Source organism: Silene latifolia, chromosome 1 (genome assembly GCF_048544455.1).
Source record: "Silene latifolia isolate original U9 population chromosome 1, ASM4854445v1, whole genome shotgun sequence".
Taxonomy (NCBI): domain Eukaryota; kingdom Viridiplantae; phylum Streptophyta; class Magnoliopsida; order Caryophyllales; family Caryophyllaceae; genus Silene; species Silene latifolia.
The window spans coordinates 146,069,637-146,090,010 of record NC_133526.1 but is presented as its reverse complement, the minus strand read 5'-3'; the positions used below and the strand labels follow the sequence as shown (position 1 = coordinate 146,090,010).

The 20,374-nt window shown below is 39.9% G+C and overlaps 1 long non-coding RNA gene across 2 annotated transcripts; it reads right to left on the bottom strand.

The window, feature by feature from the left end:
- Window positions 1-11,916: 11,916 nt before the first annotated feature.
- On the bottom strand, window positions 11,917-16,921 carry LOC141606140 (uncharacterized). Of its 2 annotated transcripts, none has more exons than XR_012526596.1 (5): window positions 16,708-16,921; window positions 16,543-16,613; window positions 15,520-15,853; window positions 13,863-13,908; window positions 11,917-12,481 (listed from the first exon to the last, which is right to left on the bottom strand). It is a non-coding gene; the product is annotated as an uncharacterized LOC141606140 (long non-coding RNA). The 2 variants fall into 2 exon arrangements; XR_012526601.1 differs by having other exon boundaries at window positions 15,520-15,602.
- Between the last annotated feature and the right edge of the window lie 3,453 nt (window positions 16,922-20,374).

Here is a 20,374-nt window from a genome sequence, read left to right as displayed (position 1 = left end):
AAAATCAATTTGCAGATGCTCTTGCAAAACTTGCATCTTTGATTAATATGCCAGATGACATGGTGGAAATACCTTTATGTATCGAGCGACGGTCAGAGCCAGCTTATGTCCACCAAATCACCGACGAAGAGGAAATCGCACATGAACCATGGTTCCAAGCAATCCTAAATTTCAAGCTCAACGGTACCTATCCACCGGATATGGACAAAAGGGGACAACGTGTTATACGCCTACTAGCTTCCCAATACGTTCTCATGTAAGGAGAGTTATACAAAAGAACACCTCTTGGTGTAATCCTACGTTGCCTTGATCATTCACAGGCACGGAAAGTGATGGAAGAAGTCCACGATGGAGAATGTGGTCCTCACGTGAGTGGGCCCATGATGGCAAAGAAAATCACACGTTTGGGGTATTATTGGACCACAATGGAATCCGATTGCATCAAATCTGTAAGACATTGCCACAATTGCCAAATCTTCGGGAATGTACAACATGTCCCTCCTTCATTGCTCTATACGATGACATCTCCTTGGCCATTTTCTGCCCGGGGAATTGATATAATCGGGAACATAACCCCAGCCGGAACAGGAGGTCATTGTTTCATCCTAGTGGCAATCGACTATTTCACCAAATGGGTAGAAGCGGCTTCCTACACTAGTCTTATGGCCAAAAACGTGGCAAAGTTCATACAAAACAACATCATCTGTCGATACGGTTGCCCACATGAGATCATTAGTGATAATGGATCACATTTCCAAGCTGAGACTGAGCAATTGCTAGCCAAGTACAAAATTAGGCATCACCACTCTTCGCCATATAGACCACAGACTAATGGCGCGGTAGAGGCAGCAAACAAGAACGTTGTCACAATTCTCAAGAAAATGATTGACAACTATCGAGATTGGCCAAGCAAGATACCCTTTGCTTTGTGGGGATATCGCACATCTGTTAGGACGCCCACTGGGGCCACTCCTTTCTATTTGACCTACGGCATGGAAGCTGTACAGCCAGTCGAACTAGAAACACCATCCTTGCGTATCTTACTCGAAAGTCAAATCCCGGAAGCCGATTGGAAGAGGGATAGATATGAAGAACTCATCCTCCTGGATGAACGTAGGCTACGTGCCTTGCATAATGTCCAAACGTATCAAGCATGTATCAAACGAGCCTTCAACAAAAGGGTTAAGCCAAGAAACATCAAGGAAGGAGACTTAGTACTCAAATCGGTTAGAGCTCTTTTACCTGTCGATCCACGGGGAAAATTCAAACCTAATTGGGCCGGGCCATTTCTAGTCAAGTCCATATTTCCAGGGGGTGCGGTTAGAATCACAGACCTAGATGGGAATGAGTTTTCCAACCCGACAAACCTCGACCAACTAAAACGGTATTATGCCTAGAATAGGAACAAAAACGCGCCTCGCGTAACCTCACGTGTCGCTCTTGTGGCACTAAATAAACGTCCCCTGGCCAAGCTGAAATAAGCTAATGTCACTCTGCTCTTGCATTTTGACAAATTTGTCATCCTCATATCATCGAATAAACTAAACTGCACCTTCAGAGTAAGCAAAAAGCTCATGCTTATTTTCTAAATTCATTACAAGCTCTTGCTTAGAACAATTATTCTTTTACATTTACCCGAACTACGCACAAGGGTTTGATTTCATTTTCTTAATGAATACGTAGGCAATCCTCCACAGGATACAACCCATTATTTCAAAATGTAAACAGAAGGACATTTGCATTGCATTTGGAATTCGACAAGAATAATAAATAGAAAAACACAACGGTTTCATAACCAATTAACCTTTTTTTATTCCATTAATTTTCTAATAATAATACGCTACATAATAAAAATAAAAATAGGCTAGGATTCTAAAAACCCCACCTTTTTATTACAATAATAATAATAATAATAATAATAATAATAATAATAATAATAATAATAATAATAATAATAATAATAATAAAGACTTGGGCTATTCCTCCATTTTCCCTTTGCCCTTGTCATTCTTGTCATACTTCTTGTCACGACCTCGAGCCGGACGCTCTTGCGCCACTTCGGACCTAATTACCAATGGTCTTTCTCGAGGCCTAGCCTTCTTATGCTTATCAATCACTTTGCCCACGGCAGGAGAGGTCTTCAGTTTCTTCGCAGGATGAACAACTCGAAACCCGGCTTATTCCTCTCCCTTAGTCAAATGCTTCTCTTTCTCCTTTTCCACCTCCCGCACCTTGTAGTCAACAGGCTCGCGCTTCCTCAATCTCTCGCGCTCCTCCGGAGTAGTAGCTTTCCTCCATCGCTGATAGGAATCCGACACCCATAAGGCATTAGCAGAAGAGTTCAAGAACCATACATTTCTTTGAGCCCATTTAATGGCCCAATCCCTTCAACTCTCCGTAGTAAGCACCACGGCAGTCTGCGGGACAGTGTCAAGCTTCGGGATTGTCTGCTTTAGTCCAACCTGTCTCATCAGCCTTTCCGGGAAGATGCACACCATGAATTCCAAGCCAGGAATGCGTACAGATCGAGTAGGATCCAAGGAAGACACTCCAGTGACAGATTTGAGGTGCCACCATGGTACAATCCACCTAATCAAGGGGCCATCATCACTCTTCAATTTGTTCTCCCAATAATCGCAGACTCGAGTGAAGTCCACCATGTAAAGCCTGGTCCTCATTGCAATCGAACGAGCATGATAAGAGGGAACATGAACTGGGGGCTCGATCAATCGAAGACGCTCCATAAGCCAAACCTACCAAAAGCGAGCATTAGAAAAAAAAAAGAAGAAAAGAAAAAAAAAGAAAAAAAAGAGAAAATGTTCTTTTACCTGCAAAATAAAGGGACTTCCCAAGTACGGTAGGTCACGATTGGCTTTCCTATTATCCAAGCCCAACAGGACCTCACCTAAGCATAAACAAGCTGGGCTCCTGCGCATCTCCATTTGCTCAACTAGGCCCAAAAGACGGGGATCACCTCTCAAGTCTTCATCGACATGCCCTTGGAGGACATACACATGCAACAAACAAAACCCAAATGCCCTTCGCCTAGCAACATAAGAAACGGTGGGGTCGGCCCTGTTAATGAATCGGTCAATGAAGTCCAACAGTCGCACTCCCTTCGAGGTCACTAAACGGTCCACCTCAATCCTAGTCAATCCAAGCAAGTCTCTAAATTTGCTCTTATACCCTTGCGAAGTAGAAGGAATGGCAGGCAAGTGTTCTGGATCCCACCCACCGATCGCAGCAATTTCTTCAGGAAACGGGCAAATGTCGCCTCCAGGGAAAGCAAAAACATGATAATTTGGGTCCCAGTAATCAAGACAAGCATCTAAGAATGGTTTGACAACCTTGATAAGCTTCAAACTCAACAAAGATCCAAGATTATAGGCGCCCATGTCATGCTTCTCCATGTTGGAAAACTCGTTGGTCCACTCTTTTAGGCGAATCTTCAAAGTATTCATGACGAGTGATTATATTGAGAGTTTTATGTAATAAGACGAAGAAGAGACGGAAGAATTGTGTGAATAAAAACTCTATCGACGTCTCTATTTATACTAAAACTCTGTTTCCTAAAAATCGCGAGAGCACACACTGGGAACAGGCGCAAAGACTGCCTGCGCCTCTTCAAAGGGACGCACTCATCTTTGCGCCTCTTCCTCAACAAGGTTTCTGTGATTTTCCGCGTTGGATCTTTCCTAAATTCCTTGACGAATAATTTCCTATTCCTACGGGTTATTATTTTGGTAAATACGTGGAAATTACCATATTCCATGTTTCCTAATTCCGCGGGCACGCATTTCGAGGCAATATCAACATTTTCGTCATTTTACCACACTTGTATATTTTCATTTTATAAAATAATTTTCATTTTAATGTAATTCATTTTAGGAAATAATTTTCATTTTAATGTAATTCATTTTAGGAAATAATTTTCATTGTAATTTAATTCATTTCAAAACGTGTATATTTCATTTATATATTTCTTTTATTTCTTTTTTAAGCATTTCATTTCTAACTTACAGGTTTCTATTTTTTTCTTTTTTAGGGGTAACCCTCCCTACCGTCCGGTCATTTCCGGCAAATTTTTTTGAATTTTTGCATTTTCTCTTGCATTTTTGCATTCTTTTGAGTCATTCGTTTTGCGCTAATTCAGGCCATGTGTATATACAAATGTATGTTCTACATGATTTCTATGTAAATTTCGGCAGCATGACGGCATAAACCGTCATCTACCAAACCTGTTCAAAGCTAACCTACAGATACAAGCAACGTAACCCAGCAGCAAAGGCACTCAGGCCATCATATATACAACAAAAAAGGGAAATGTAAAACAAACTGGGGGCTCGAGCCCCAAGAACAGTCCAAAATGTCCAAAATGAAGGTCCAAAATGTACAAATGTGCAAGATACAAACAACAACAAAGCAAAACTATCAGGGCCCTCCAGCTCCGCAACTCTTGCCGCGAGAGCAGCAACCTCGGCGTCGCGAACCTCGAGCTCCCTCAACAAGCGAGCTATCTCCTCCCGAGACTGGGCCAACTCTCGCTCCAGCTCACGGTCCCCCTGTAAACAACAAAATTGGCTCATGTCAATCGTTTCAAGCAATTACAAGAGAAGTTGGAAAATCAAAATTCAAAAATGAAATAAACACAAAGTTCATACCTGACGACCTCGACCGCCGACAAGTGCCTCGACGGCAGTAGCTCGCAGCCGGTTGGCCACCCTCCATAACACCACAAACCGAGACGGCGCAACCTGCATTTTCAAAAAGAAGTTCTCAATAATTGAAGAAGTTCAACCAAATGTGTTCTTATACAAATATCATTCAAATTAGAGGCTCATCCTCCGAATCAGATGCTGCCAATCGTCCAAGCCAGCATCCGTCACAGCCACGTCAAAGTCACGCAGCTCGGAGATCGTCGTCCTCCCGATCGCGTCAGTGTACTCAAGGGTCTCGGGGTACTCTGGAGGCTCGATGCCCGCCGCCTCAACCTCCTGCAAAGTCAAATGTTTCCCATTAATCGATGATCTTTCATCGTATTCTCAAAATCAAGGATAAAGGAGAGTAAAGATGCTCACCACAACCGGCCAGTATGCCAACCTCCCGTAAAGGAACGCCGAGTAGTCCTCACCAGGAAGAAGGAGGGCGTCACCACCAACGCCAGCCAAGTCGCCTCCTCTCGTCTCGAAGGCTCCCTGAACATCGTCCTAGGAGGATCGATGGGAACCGTCAACACATCCCGAGAGCACTGACGAGCCAAGCGCTCACCCAAGTACCACACAGGACCCATCGACGTCCTCAACAGCAGCCGGATCGAGCTCCTAGGTCGAAGGACCTCAGCCACAAAAGGAGGCGCTCCAGCGTACTCCGCCCAAGGCCTGGGCACCCACTGGGACAAGACAAACAAGGAATCATTCTTATGATCGATTAAAAGCAATGTAGAAGCAAAATGAATATAAGTGAGATGCTCACGCTGTCCAGCTGAAGAGCATTCACGTCCCGCCGGTAAACACCATGAGAGGAACGCTTGCTCCTCGTCCTACACATCACCCAATCCCTCACGACGGGATATGCCTTCTTCAGCGGCTCCGTCCTCTTGGGTGAGAGGCTCGGAAGGTAGGAGTACACCCACGCCTGTAAAGCGAGATAGTCAATGACGATCTTTCGTAATTTGATAAGGAAAAGGATTGATTTTAATCCAAATGAAGGTTCATACCTATAGCAGCAGTCCAGGGCCGACAGCTCCAGGAGAAGTCCCCTTCTCCATCAACTCCGGACGAACCATGGCCCTCATGAAGCGGATGAGGACCGCAAAACCAGCAGTGACCCAGTCCCAACGCCCTAGGGAGCTCAGGTCAGAAAGGAAGGGAAGAAGCTTCGTCGACAGCCTCTCTCCCTTGTCTCCGAGGTAGATCGAAGACAGAAACAACCAAAGCCACAAATGAGCCCTCTCCTCAGCTGTACAGGGAGGAGGAGCCGTCTTTCTCCCGTCAATCGTCACCAGCGCCGGGGTCTTCCCCGCAAAGTAGTCTCAACTGGGCACCAAACCAGGCACTGTAACAGCCTTCGGTGACAAGTTCCAGCCGATCAACCTCCTAGCCTCGGCCGAGTCCACCCTCATGGCAGTCTCCGGCCACTCCACAGCCTCAGTCCCATACGGCAGACCAGAAATCATGCCGTAGTCCTCCAACGTGACTCCCACCTCACCAAAAGGCATGTGAAAAGTGGAAGTCGTATCCAAGAATCGGTCCAAGAAAGCGCGGACCAGACTAAGGTTAGCCCGCAGCTTCCTCTTCACGATATCCCTCCAAGCCTACACCAAGGCACCAAACGCTCCACGCTCGATCATGGCGCGTTCCTCCGCCGACAGCCGCTCGTAGCACTCCATCGTCGTCGTGTAACCCGAGAATGACCTGATGTTCCCGGCCTCCTATTTTGATTTGAAACAAAATCTATCTTTAGTTTTGAACGAGAGTTGGAAAAGATATGAGCAAATTGAATGAAAGAAGATGAGTGATGAGTAATGAATTCAAGATTACCAAGCTCTTCACCGCCCTGTAGGATAGGTGACCCTCCGTAGCCCAAAGCAAGTGCCTGCTGTCCCAGGTCTCAGCCCACGCGGGTGCTCCCCTCAGCTGACGACCTCCTCGTCCAACATTGGCCCTCCTCGGGGCCTCCTCCTCCTCAACAGCCTCCTCCTCGTGGACCTCGTCCCCAGCAGCCATCACCGCAGCGGTGAAAGCCTCCTCCAAAGCCTCCTCGATGACACGAGAAGGGTCAACAACAGTGTCTATCTCCATGGGAGCTCTCCCAGAAGTAGAAGCCTCATCACCTGCAACGTTAAAGTAAATTTAGGCCGCGTCACGTGACGACAAGCCTTAGTTAAAGGATTTTCGAGCCTTCGGAAGCCCTGAAATCGCTCTTTTCTCGCCATCTTTGGCCATATTCTCACAAACCCGATCACTCATGTGGTAATTAGGGTCAAGTCAAGCCTAAGTTGAAGCCTAGTCATGGATTCGAGTCGAAATTTCGGCAGCATTTCGTTATAACGACGATTATGCCCTAGAAAGTGTCCTGAAAAAGCCGTCACAAACCAAAATTCCGAGATGGTAGGAAGTTTACCCATTATCCAAGGATCCCAAATATCAAGTTTCATCACAAATGGGCAACCTTAAGGCTATTTTCGAAGCAATTTACGGCTTAGCTGTGAAACCCGTCTCAATTTCACTCAAATGCTCAAAACTCAACGAAAATTCGAAAAAAATTCATGGTTATGTTCCTTATATTACCAATTGTCCGTTTCTAATACCAATTTTATAAGGCAAATCCATTTGGGGGAAAAGCCCCAAATTTTCGAATTAATTGGGTTGAAAACCCTAATTTTTTCGATCCAAATTAAGCAAAATATAGAATTTTAATGCAAGAATGATATACATACCTCGATTAGTCATGATGAATGCAAGCTTTTGGATCAAATTTTGGCGGAAATGGTTAAGATTTGAGAGAGAAATTGAGGAGTTTGTATTTCGAACAAATGAATTAAAACCCTCTGTTTATCGTGTTTTTACGCAGAAAAGACACCTCCAGGAACAGACGCAGCAGGCGCTGCGCCTCTTCCAAGAGACGCAGCTCTTGCTGAACCTCTTCCTGGTGTTCCCTCCATACGAGTTTTCAAAAATTCGTTATGAGTTCGTTATTTGTGGGCCCATCTTTGGTGCGTCTCTTCCTCGATGCCATTTTATCTTTTTTGGTCCGTTTGACGATTATCTTTCATTCAGACCCGCATTTCTAAGCTAACAACAGACTATCATACGTTATTTATCGCTTCCAAGACTTTGCTTGTCACAACGAGCGGGTATTCCTTCACAGGTGTTTCGACACGCCTCCATTATATTCCCCCAGCGAGAGTAAGCGGATCGACAATCCCTCTCGAGACATGGAGATAAGTTCCTTTATTATATTCCCCCAGTGAGAGTAAGCGGATCGACAATCCCTCTCGAGACATGGAGATAAGTTCCTAATAAGGTTTTCCGACACGAGAGTTCGCAATATACAATCGTCCTTCTCAAGCTCCTCTGAAGTTTGTTTGAAGACAACCCCAAGCAGATTTCTCCCAGCAGTTCCCGCCTGTATGCTGCTACTCACAATATTTCTTGTTTTCCCGCGGAGTGCGATAAAGGTGTCGTTCTCCCGAAGTTCCCAAACCCGTAGAGTTCCTACACTTAAGCCTTAGTTACCTCCTTAGTTTGAACTTATATTCAGGCCTCCTTCCCACTGATGCTTTCCTTTAGGGCCCCACACCCTAGCACCAATCCTTACATATCTTTTAGGTCTTAACCTTAGCTCCTATGCTTACCCTTAGCTCTTATGCACCTCCAGAAGCATCTCGAGAAGAAGTCTCAGGTATGATCTCTTTTATGGCTGGCGAGCCTCCTTACGTAGTCCAATGGACTTTAAACGACCCTCCCCGGAAGTCGACAGACTCTAAAATGTTCCCGACGACAGGTCCTTGGCTCAGACCTCTTTGAGCCGCCTCGCGTCGCCATAGTCGTCAGGTTGTAATCTTCGATTGACCTGATGGCTATACTTTGACTTTTGCCTTGTCCAAGCCTCGGTCAAAGTGGGGGCTCAGATACCTCATTTCTGCACCCCTCGCAAACCACCCGGTGATGATTGGGCCGCATGTTTGGTACGCGGAACGATTTGTGACAGTTCGTAAGTTTATCGTCAAGTGATTTCTCAAACACTGATGTCTACCTCTTAGTTGTCATCTACGCGCCGATACGGTCGTTTTGACAGTAATTAGAGTGCATTTGGAGTTCGGGCCTAAAACCGTCTTCATTTTCTGATAACCGGTAAATCCCGAGTCATAATGTTCTGGAATGTTCCAGATATTTCTATTCCATATTTTATAAATATTTCACAATCTTTAATCTTTTGTAAACAATTTCCCGTAATATTCATACAAAATATTAAGGAAAACCAAATTATCCCGTCATTCCATAACTTAAACACGGAAATCTTTCTTCCGCAGGAGGAAACCACCTGGGAACAGACGCAAAGCAGTCTGCGCCTCTTCCAAGAGACGCAGCTGATCGCCGCGCCTCTTCCCAGTCCTTTCTCGCGTATTTTTCGTATCTTTTTTATTTCTTTTCGAGATTCACTTCCAAAGTCTCTCCGAAAACCCTATTCCTTCACGTGATTAGTATAAATAGGAGCCTTCACTCCTCATATTTCTCACGCGAGTGTCCGCCCTTCTCTTCTCCCTTTGCATTCTAGACCTTTGTTCTTACTTTTTGGCGTCTACGTGCTTGAACATTCGACCACGTAAACTCGGATCCTTCTGAGTACCAGCCTCATTTGCATGACCGACCAATTTGACCAACTCCACAACTAATCAACTTAATTAATCTAATCGTTTTCCTCTTACGAGGGCACTTTCGTCTACATTCGAGTCGAGCATCACTAATCGTAAACTTAGTTCATCTCGTTTCGTCAAACATGTAAGTCTGAGGGTGTAAATCTCTCTTTTATTATTGTTATTTACCTTTTTGTATCATTTTTTTGGGTGTAAACCGGGGTGTCCATTGTCGACAACAGTGTATAATCCCTCGCCGCGGGTGCTCTCACGAAGAGGTAAACGGCTGGCCAAAGAGTTTGCTCCATTCCCATGGGCAGGGATCGAACCCCTGACCTCATGGTTAAGGGATGAGGTGAGCAACCACCACACCAAACCCATTTGGTTACCTTTTTGTATCATTAATGTAAGGTTTATGTCGAAAACACCTCTTAAAACCGATTTCTAAAACCTCGTTTAAAACCCTTTTTTTACGGATTTCCAGAAGACAAACCGTCGAGAAAGGACGCAGCAACTGCTGCGCCTCTTCGAAGGAGCGCAGCGCCTGCTGCGCCTCTTCGTGAGGCTGCCGCAGTTCTTGCTTCCTTTCTTCTTCCTTCATCCTCTGTAATTCGTCAACTTTTATTCGTTTTCATTTGTTTTCTTTAATTCTTTGATACAATAGCATAATAATTTCACATGTGCATAAATCATCATCATTAACACGTTTAATTCGTCATTAAAATTCGGCTTAAATCCCTTATAATCCAATATTTGCGTGTTTTGTCATTAAAATCAATCCGGGTTGTAGAAATTCGATTCGTTCATACCGGGTTTCTAGAATTCGACCTTTGATATATTTTCATCTGTCTATTGTCATATTCGTCATTAATTTGTCATTAATTCGTCATATTTAAACTATTTTGTTCACCCATGTCATTAATCAATCGTTCGTTCATGTAAATAATTCGTCTTAAATCCGTCTCATCCATGTTTTGTTGTTTTATGACCATCATTCACATGTAAATAACGTGTTAATCACTTCCATCTGAGTAAATATATTAATCAATCATTTAAATTCACCAATTAATAATTAACGATTTGCAGTTCCGGCTTCATAGCCAGAACTCACCCTTGGAACAGACGCAGCAACTGCTGCGCCTCTTCCAAAGGCCGCAGTCCTGCTGCGCCTATTCCAGGTTGATTTCTATGTCTGAACTTCCGTTCTGCCTTGACCTAGTTTAATTAGCTTATGTATAATTAACTATTATCCGTATTATCGCCTACTGATTTGTTCGTTAATTCTTTTATTCTTTCTTTTTTTTCTCAAATTATCCGTTTTAAAGGTATTTTCGACATAAATCAATAAACTCATTGTAATTATTGTAATTTTTATTATTGTAATTTTCTTTTATTGTATTTATCATTGTATTTTGTATCTTTGTATGCCTTCACATGTAATTGAGCATTAAATCCTACTTCGACATTAATTGTATGCTAAATTACGTGTTAACCGACTTAGTCTAATCTTCACATGCTAGGATTAAAACTTGGATGTTGCATTGCATGCATATAATCGACGATATATCGAGTATAGATGATGTCCCTAATCATTAGTAGAGGCCGCTATCGAGGCGGGCGGGATTAGGTATTCGATCAAAAGAGCTTCCTAATACGTACCCTCACCCCTTACTCCAGATCTCTGTGAACATCCGTGTTCATTGTCATCCACGAGAGTCATTCTAGACATAGAATGCTAAGGGTAACGATTTCTTGGTGTTCATGTCTCTACTTTGTGTCTTGACATGGCACGAGGTATTCGAACGGTTTCCAATTTTCCACAATAAATTGGTGGCGACTCCACAAAATGCAAACGCTTGTTCTTTCACAAGCGCCCCCGTGGGCCAATTGTCCACACCGGGACGGAAGGAGTAGTTATCTACGGAGTACAATACGAAAAGCAGTGTTAAGTTTAGTAGTGTGAAATACTAAAGTGTTACGTTTAATAATGTGAAATACTAAATGAAAATAATTTCGAGAGTCATATGTATGCCCTAATGATCAACTCATATATTTTGAAATGGAGGGTGTAATATATAATTACACAAATTCTCGGTTAAGATCGTCCTATGTTAAGACGACACTCATAAACAATTTAAATAAAGTAAACATAAAAAAAGAGTTGTGAGACGTCTTAACTTACATATTGATTTGCCCTATCGGAGAAATTCCTCCATTTTCTTCCCTTTAATTCCCTTTATAACTTTCATCTAATGTTGTTAATGTACGGTAACGATGAAGTTAAAACCAGCTGGGTAGAGATGATATCTTACCTTTCACTTTCTCATCCTGAAAAAAAATGGATTGCCTCACCCCCTCTGACGCTGGTTAATTCCATTTCCCGTCACCCCTCACTCCTAATATCTTATCCGAACAATGCCTTCCTCCAAGATTTTATGTTATTCTTTTTTCTAGGTGAAGAAGGGACAACAGACTTTTAATCATGGAAGTTCCATCACAGTTATATGACATTAATAGGAGCAGAAGAAACTTACTTGGATTCATAACTTACTTGTCACCAGTTTGGTCGGTAAGGGCGAGTTGTTCTGGTGACATTTTCTTAATTATCTTTTCGACAAGAGGTTTTGTATATTTTCCAGTACCAACAGCTATGTGGAGTGCTGTTTCTGAGGCAATTGAAATCTTTGTAGTAAAATTGTCTGGATTTTTGTCGAGGAATGTTGTTGTTTCTTTCCATTGCCCTTCAAGTGCAGCTTTGTACAGTGGCAAGTAGCTAGCAAGCCCCTTTATCTTTCTATTCACCCTCCTAGTATTTCGCAGCAGGGACCCTAAAAGTAACAGTTAGTACAGGAAATCAGACAGATACAGTTAGGAGGCTGACTTCCTCAAGCACGTTCTAGAAATAGGAATACTTCCCTCTAGATGACTATTTCTTCTGCAATACGAATAGAGTGTTATTTCTATTACAATATCAAATCTATTTATCACTCTCCTTGTCTCTGTGGTGCCGTTGTTGTACAATCATAAATTACGCAGTTGATGTCTAAAATGCTGCCAACTTCAGTACGCTGCCATCAGCTCATCAAGCGCGACCTCCTCCACCAGCATCTCTGTCCGGCCGAGCTGTGTACAAAACGAATAAATGGTTGAATAAATCATATTATTTCATAAATAATATTATGACCGAACCTAAATTAGTGTTTGTAGAATGTTTGACATGCCCATTTGTTCAACCTAGCTAATATGCGGTCTATTTGGCATTCGTGATCTCTTTCACATATCTCGAATAGAAGTATCATGTTAATATAATGAGGTGAATCGTCCAACTATAAAATCTATAAGATACTCATCAACCGATAAGCTTAAAGAATAATTACCGTATTGAAAAACCACAAAGTTTGGTGCCATGGTAATATAAACACAAATTTCATAAGAATTTGAACCAACCCACCTAAATTTTGCGACCTCGCCCAAAAACCCCAATGAAAATAGTAATCAAACGTTGTTCCCCATTCCCACCCCCAATTTCATAGTAGAAGTTTTGTACCTAATTGAGAATTCAATTCGTTTTACAATTTACTCACACCCACTTGACTGATAAAAGGAATACATTTCTCATCTAAATAGCTTTTTAAAGACTCATTTATTTCATTAAGGGAAAGAGATCTCACAGGGACAAAAGACTGATCTGCTCTTGGTGGAACTGGGGCAAATTTTGCAGAATTTTGACTTCCAGGTTTAAAACCTAGGCACTTAAGTTGCTTTTGGTCCAGTTAGAAACAGGAGCATTTTTCTGTATTTTACTTTGCATTATTTGTCAGCACGTTTACACTGACTGCCAAAAGAGAAGGTGCTGAGTTCCTTCTCCTAATGCAAGATAGGTAGACGCCCTTCAAATCTGAAGCGATATGACACCGTTTCATATAAGAATAACTTAGGGGGGAAAAACGTGTCAAATACCAAACTAATGTAACCTAACAATGCATGGAAGGCAATAACTACAAAAATTAGTTGTCTCTCTTTAAAAATGGCAAGAAAATAAACATCCATCAGGCCTAAGACATAATGTGACATGCATAAGTTTCCCTAGAAATGTTTATTCTCAAGATTGCTAAACCAAAAAGATGCCAGTACATACACACATACATCCAACAAAGTCATATATTCAAAAATCCGATTTTCTCAGGATAAATTTTGAAATTTAATATGATACAAATACGCACTTTTATCCTCGGACTATATGAGCCCTATTCATTAGACACATACATATGAAAGTAGCGACTTAACCATGCAAAAATGTGAATAAAATAACCTTGACAATTCAAAAAATTGCAGAGTTGCCTAAATTCACACTTTTCATCAAACAAAGACAGCAGCCGTAAAAACACTAAACTATACATACAATTTATTCCAGAATTAAATCCCAAACTCTAGGAAGAAATAATTAAAACCAGAAATTCAGTGTAAACTAATAGATAGAAAACGTAAACCCGTATATGAATACCTCATTTATATTTTCCCTTTCCAAGGTTCTACAGCACTTCGTAATCCTGTTGAACAATAATAAATGAACACAATATCAGTAACGACACCATAAACTTTGAATATCATAATCCAAGAAATAAAACAGTAAAAACCTCTGCCCCAGACTCCATCATATTCTTAATGTTTGACTCCATTAGGCCTGCTCAGAATGAATATGATGTCGAAATTGTGCCCAAACTCGGTCATTTCGTAACATTAATTGTTACTCGGTTAACGCTGAACCTAAATGATAGACTTACAGTTTATGTTGGTAATGAATAATGATTAAAAGCAGTAAAAAGTGTATCAAACAATCGTTTTCTTAACCATTACTAAAGTCGACTAATCGTGTATTGTTGTTTCTAATTAACCACTACTTGTCATTAGTAAATTAAATACAAATTAATATTCATGTGAATGATGAGTTTTGTAATGGATCGGCTCTTTTAAACTTCGAACATCATATAAACCATTGTATACCGCACAACCTCTTCCACTCTCCAGAAAATTAATAAACAAAGAAATTATTTTGCACCTGTACAAGATACTGGCAAACAAATGCAAAATTTCTTGGGTGAAGACAGCTTAACTAAGTTGCTTTGATTCAACTATATGTGTCCAATGCTAGTGTCTCTCACACACACGTAGGTAAAAAAAATGGATTCCTATATGGCAAAACCAGAGTGAGGAAAACATTCATCACCATTAACCAGTGCCAAAAGATGAGGGATGAAAACAATGCAAGAGTAATGAACTATTACCCTATAACCAGCTACACTACCATTTAAGTGCTGAGAAATCAGCCTATAACGAGCTACACTACAGCTTCACATGCGCTACGACACAATGTAAAAAATGACCTTAAAGCCAATAAATTTGAAGGTGATGTCTTGGAAATATTTTCTTGTATTAGAATGAATTCTACAAGTGTTGAAAAATTAGCCTATAACCTACTACACTACAGCTTCACAAGCGCTACGACCCAATGAAAAAAAATGACCTCAAAGCCAATAAATTTGAAGGTGTTGTCTTGGAAATATTTCCGTGTATTAGAATGAATTCAAATACCCAAGCTACGACACATTACATATGAATCTTACATATGAATTCGGAATTAATAGTGAGCAAATGACTCAAGGGAGGGGGTTTGTCTATCCATTCATGTGTTATTTTACCCCACAATGCATATTGTTGATGCTTTGTATGATTTATAAGATGAATAGTCCATAATTTAGCCTTGAAGTGAATGAATTAGTGAAGTCATTTAATAAACATGATTACCCTTGGTAATTTTTCCCTTCATATTTGTTTAGATCTATCGCAGTGTCCATATCATATAGTTTTGGATAAGAACGAATGGCTATAAAGCTCACTGGTCTAAATCTTTTGATAATGGGCATATCCTTTTTTGCTTTGTATTTCATACTCCCTTTCTCCCAATCATTTGTTTGCCTTTTTTTATTCTTTGTGAAGATTCTTTTAATCAAAGGCAGACAAAAGATTCGGACATGGGCCATGGCTCAAGCTCCTCAACACACCAAAAAATAAACAAACCAATGTTTCCAACAGTAAGCAAGATGAATACTTATTCAACTGAAAAGAGAAATACCTATTCAACTGAAAAGAGAGATACTTACTCAGAGCATTTCCGTCTGCCTATGCCTGATCCTTCATCGAAGGGCATGACTCCCTTCAAAACCGGTATCCATATATAAGTAGTCTAATAAAACAAACATGCCGAATTAGTAGGAAACAATAGTAAAAAGCAAATGCGACAATTTTTCTTATCTTGTGTCCATTTGTTTTTGTTTACGAAAAATGGACACTATGTAAAGTAAGCAATCATGCTCAACGGACTCTTCAGTGGCATGTGAAAAGGTAATAATATGGGAAAAGCAGCAGCTTATTAGTCTTAGCTTTAGTTTCATTTGATGAGGGGGATGACGACAGCTTATTAGCCCTGGTTTAAATCTGCAAAAGTCTCAGATTAAAAGCAATGAGGAAGTTATTCACCAAAATGCCCGAAGAGTATGATTTCTCCAAGCATTTCCAATTTTCCACACACCAGCTAAACCTTTGACATTTAGCACAACGGCCGAGTAGATACTGACATGTGAAGTGTCATAACACAGATTTGTCTAGCAATGTCCTACACACGACACATTATAGTGATAATGTACTAAACACAGTTACCAATAGGAACAGGCATACAGAGTCCATAATTCATTAAACCTAACAAATAACTCAAATATATATGAACTGAAGAAAGGAAGCTAGATTCAAAATATATACAACTGAAGACTATTCACATCATATATTGATAAACCCAGAAAGTCATCGTATAAGGTTCATCATCCTTGGCTAATTGATTTAAAACACAAGATGTTAGATCATTTGAAAAAAGGAGAAGTGTGAGGTAAACCTTGAGTCGACTCATCCCAACAATATGAGCTCAAATCAAAATTCGTCTCAACTAAATAACAGGTAGCAAGAATTTCCATTCATGCATCATAGTGAATAATAGCTACAAGAAATTAAAATTGCCCAACTTATTGCATGCAAACAATTTAAACCTAAATAGAAGCCTCAAACTATCGCATGCATTCAAAATCAATTTAAACCTAAAAATTAAACCCTAAATTAATTAAAAAAACACATACCTCTAATGTGAATAATCACTGGATGAATGGAAAAAAAAGGCAAACAACTCAAGAAGACTCAGTAAAAGGCCCTGAACAGAGATTAACAGAAATCAAAAGTGCTTAGATTAGAAATATGAATTAGAGTAAGAATAAGAAAAAAAAAGAATCAAACGAGCAACTTACCTGCTACGTGTTACTATCAGCGGATTAAACTCTTGATCACCATTGTTGCTTTTGATGAGTGAGAGAGACGGAAGAAAGATGCAGCCGGGTATAGTATCACATCTACAATCCAAGCAATTTAAACGGTGATAATAGCTTAATAGCGATAATTTGGTGACCGATTTGGGGGAAGGCTTTTGAGATGAGGAAGGGGGCAAATGAAGATCGCATCAGAGAAAGAGAGATAAAAAAGAGCGATAGAGAGAAGGGAAAAAGCAACGATAATCATAACCATATAAAATAGGCAGGGGCAAAATGGGAAAAAGGAGAAAGTTACTGTTCTGGTAACAGTAAAGGGGGTTCTCTCTTTTTAAGGGCTATGGATAAAACATAAATAATTTAATTGGACTCATTTTAAAATGAAAACATGTCATTTCCTATATAAATGATATAATTAAATAATGATTCCAAGGTTATAATTCATGTGAGAAAAATATAAATGAACGATATTAACGTATTACGTTATATGAAACACGAGACAGAACTTAAATATTTCCAATAACCCAAAATTGGCACCAAGAGTACCATAATGAGTGGCGCAATAACATAAGATGTAAACGAGCCCAATCAAATAAACGAGACAAGCCCAACTAGATAAACAAGACAAGCCCAATTGAATAAACATAATAAGTCCCAATTGAGAAAGCATAACAAGCCCAAAATAACAATATATGTAAACCACAAGACGAGTTCTTGAGCATGCTTGAGACGGAAACACACATTGATTTTACCATTTATCTTAACATCATTTACCCATTAAAACAACCCATGTATAGCATCTAAGAACACCACGTTTTATGTCTTAAAACAGTCCCAATACGGCACTAACTCGCGCCCCATTCCGTCCCAAAACAGTTCCAAAACAACTCGCATAGCACTCATAGAAAACCGTCCCAAAATGACCCATACTCACCATGGAAGTTGTTCCAATCCCGTCTAAAAGCAGCCGTAAGTAGGTTGTCCAAAAACAGTCCCAAAAATCTGCATAAGATCCGTCTATCACGGCTCCAACAACAACACCCAAACAGTCCAAACAACCACCCGATGAACCACCAAAAGCCGGCCTAAAACAGAGTAATATGCCGCCTCAAACCAGTCCGTTTCAAACATTATTCTGCGACGGAAATAAAGCACAACTAAAACATGAACAACAACCCCTAAATTCACCCCATCTATACTCAAGGCAACTGTGAAAGCAGGCCATTTTTAACCGTTATTTGAGACGGAAAAACTTAGCTAAAACCATTCCCACACCCGACACTCCATAGAAGAAAGACAAGCCATGGAAGTTTACCTTAAATAAGCATGTAAAGACTAATAATTCCACATATTACACCACAGATATGAGAAGGCAAAAAGAATTAAACATTAAGACAAGTAAGGGAATAAAACCGAGCCAAGGGACGAAGTTTCGACACTTTGTCGAGTAAGCTATCACCGTTACCTTTTTGCCCTTCAATCTCCGAGTGAATCGTCTAAAAAGTACGAGCCTCCCTCCGAGTCTTCAAGCTCTTCGACTAGAAGAAATAAAACGAGTTGTTTGAGTCACAAAACCGAGTTGTCGTTATTAGTTATTTAGACCATATTAATACTCATCTTATGATATTAAAAGTACAAATTAATTTAAAGTGGTGTAAATCTACATGCATGCAAATAGAAGTATAAAAGATGGTATTAAACCATCTTAAAACAAAAGTTCCTTACATTGTATAAGGCAAGTTTTGGGCACAACTCAAGGACTCCTTCCTTGATGTTGTTCTTGAGCTATGAAAATGGATGATCTCCCAAGACAACAAACCACCAAAATAGATGGTCTCCTAAGGAAGCACTCAAGAATCAACCCAAAATACTACTAAAATACTAACTAGGTATATGTAGTAGTAAACCTTGTTTATTGTATATTTGATGTACTAAATAATATTATTACATTAATAATATTACTAGTTAATTTATATATGTGTTTTTGAGATGAACAAGATGAACAAATGAGAAGAAAAATGGTCTCTTGATAAAGTGCTCAAACAAAGACACAATTTCCTTCAAATTTTTCCAACTAGTAAAATGATGTGAATTGTTGGGTATTTATAGCCAAATATGGGAGACAAATCTAAGTGGAATTTGCCACTTAAAAGGACACTTGGTGTCCTCTAAAAAATCAGCCAAATGGACTTATATGGGTCCATTTCGGTTTTCGACATTTGCCCCACAAATGCTTATAAGTCTTATATTTAATTATCTTACATAATTAAATATTAATTTAATTATTTAACACTTAAATAATACAAATTAACTACCAATGACTACTTAACCATTAAGTAATCATAAGACCATTTTAACAACATACAATGTATCAATATTAACCCACTTAGCTAATTTTACAACCTCTTGTAAAATCTAATAGCTAATTAATTCCACCTCAAAACATATACACATATCGTATAAAATTAATTAATTAACAATTAATTAATAAATTCTAATCATTTATTATTTAAACATCACATAATTAAATAATACATTTATCTGACTAACTAAAAGTCAAATAATACAAGGATTTAATTATTTTGTATCTCATACAAATAATTAGTTTTTCCATTTGGGCATCATCCTATAGGTGTGACCTAAAGGGATCGGCTGATCATCGCCGTCACACAACAGTAATGTCAAACTCTAGTCAGCCAATCATTACCGATTAACGATGACCAGCTGACAAATAAATAAATAAATCCCTGATATTCCGTTTACGAGATTTATTATGTAAACGCGCTTATTGTGGAGGACACTACTCCAACAATCTCCCACTTGTCTGACACAAGTGTGTGTTACAAATTCTCTTCTCCAATAATATCTCCCACTCAATGCAAGATGTCTTTCAGGTCGTTCTTGCACGTGATCATATCATAAAGTGGTTTCCTCAATCAGGAGAATGACTGTCTGACCGGATAATCTACTACAGATCTCATCCGAGCGTGGCCACGCATTCACAGTCATCACTCCTCGAGTGGCCTTGAGATAAAATATGACTTAAAAGGACAATCTCGTTGACCTATTTTCTTCATTCGATACAGATCACAATGACCCAGTAAATGCTCATCGGCCTCCTTTTACGGTGCGACCTAGAACAAAAACTAAAGCCACCGGAAAACCGTACCAACTCAGACAAATAGTCACCAGTCTAAAGAATTGACTCGAAGGAATAAATAGAAATACTTGTCACGACCTAGCAATAAAAGGACTCTATAAACGGTCACTGTCCGACAAATTGTCTCACAATCTGCCTATGTAATCGACCAGTCATCACTATGACCATATAACAGTCGAACCTGTCATCTATCGCCTTACAATCTAGTCACTCCGAGACGTCACCTCATTAAGTAACTAGGGACAAAATACAATGTTAATCCAGTTCACTTAATAGGGTTCGACATTGTCTTTACAACCTATTTGGAGAAAACTAAGTGTATAAATTCAGACATAAAACTGAATATAACGATAAATGCAACTTATTTTATATGAAATAATAAATACAATATTTTGATTATTACATATCATATAATTTACAACAGTTCTGGCATTCGTCTCAACCCCATCGAAACTACATGACTATCATGTTTAGCTTGAGACAAACGCT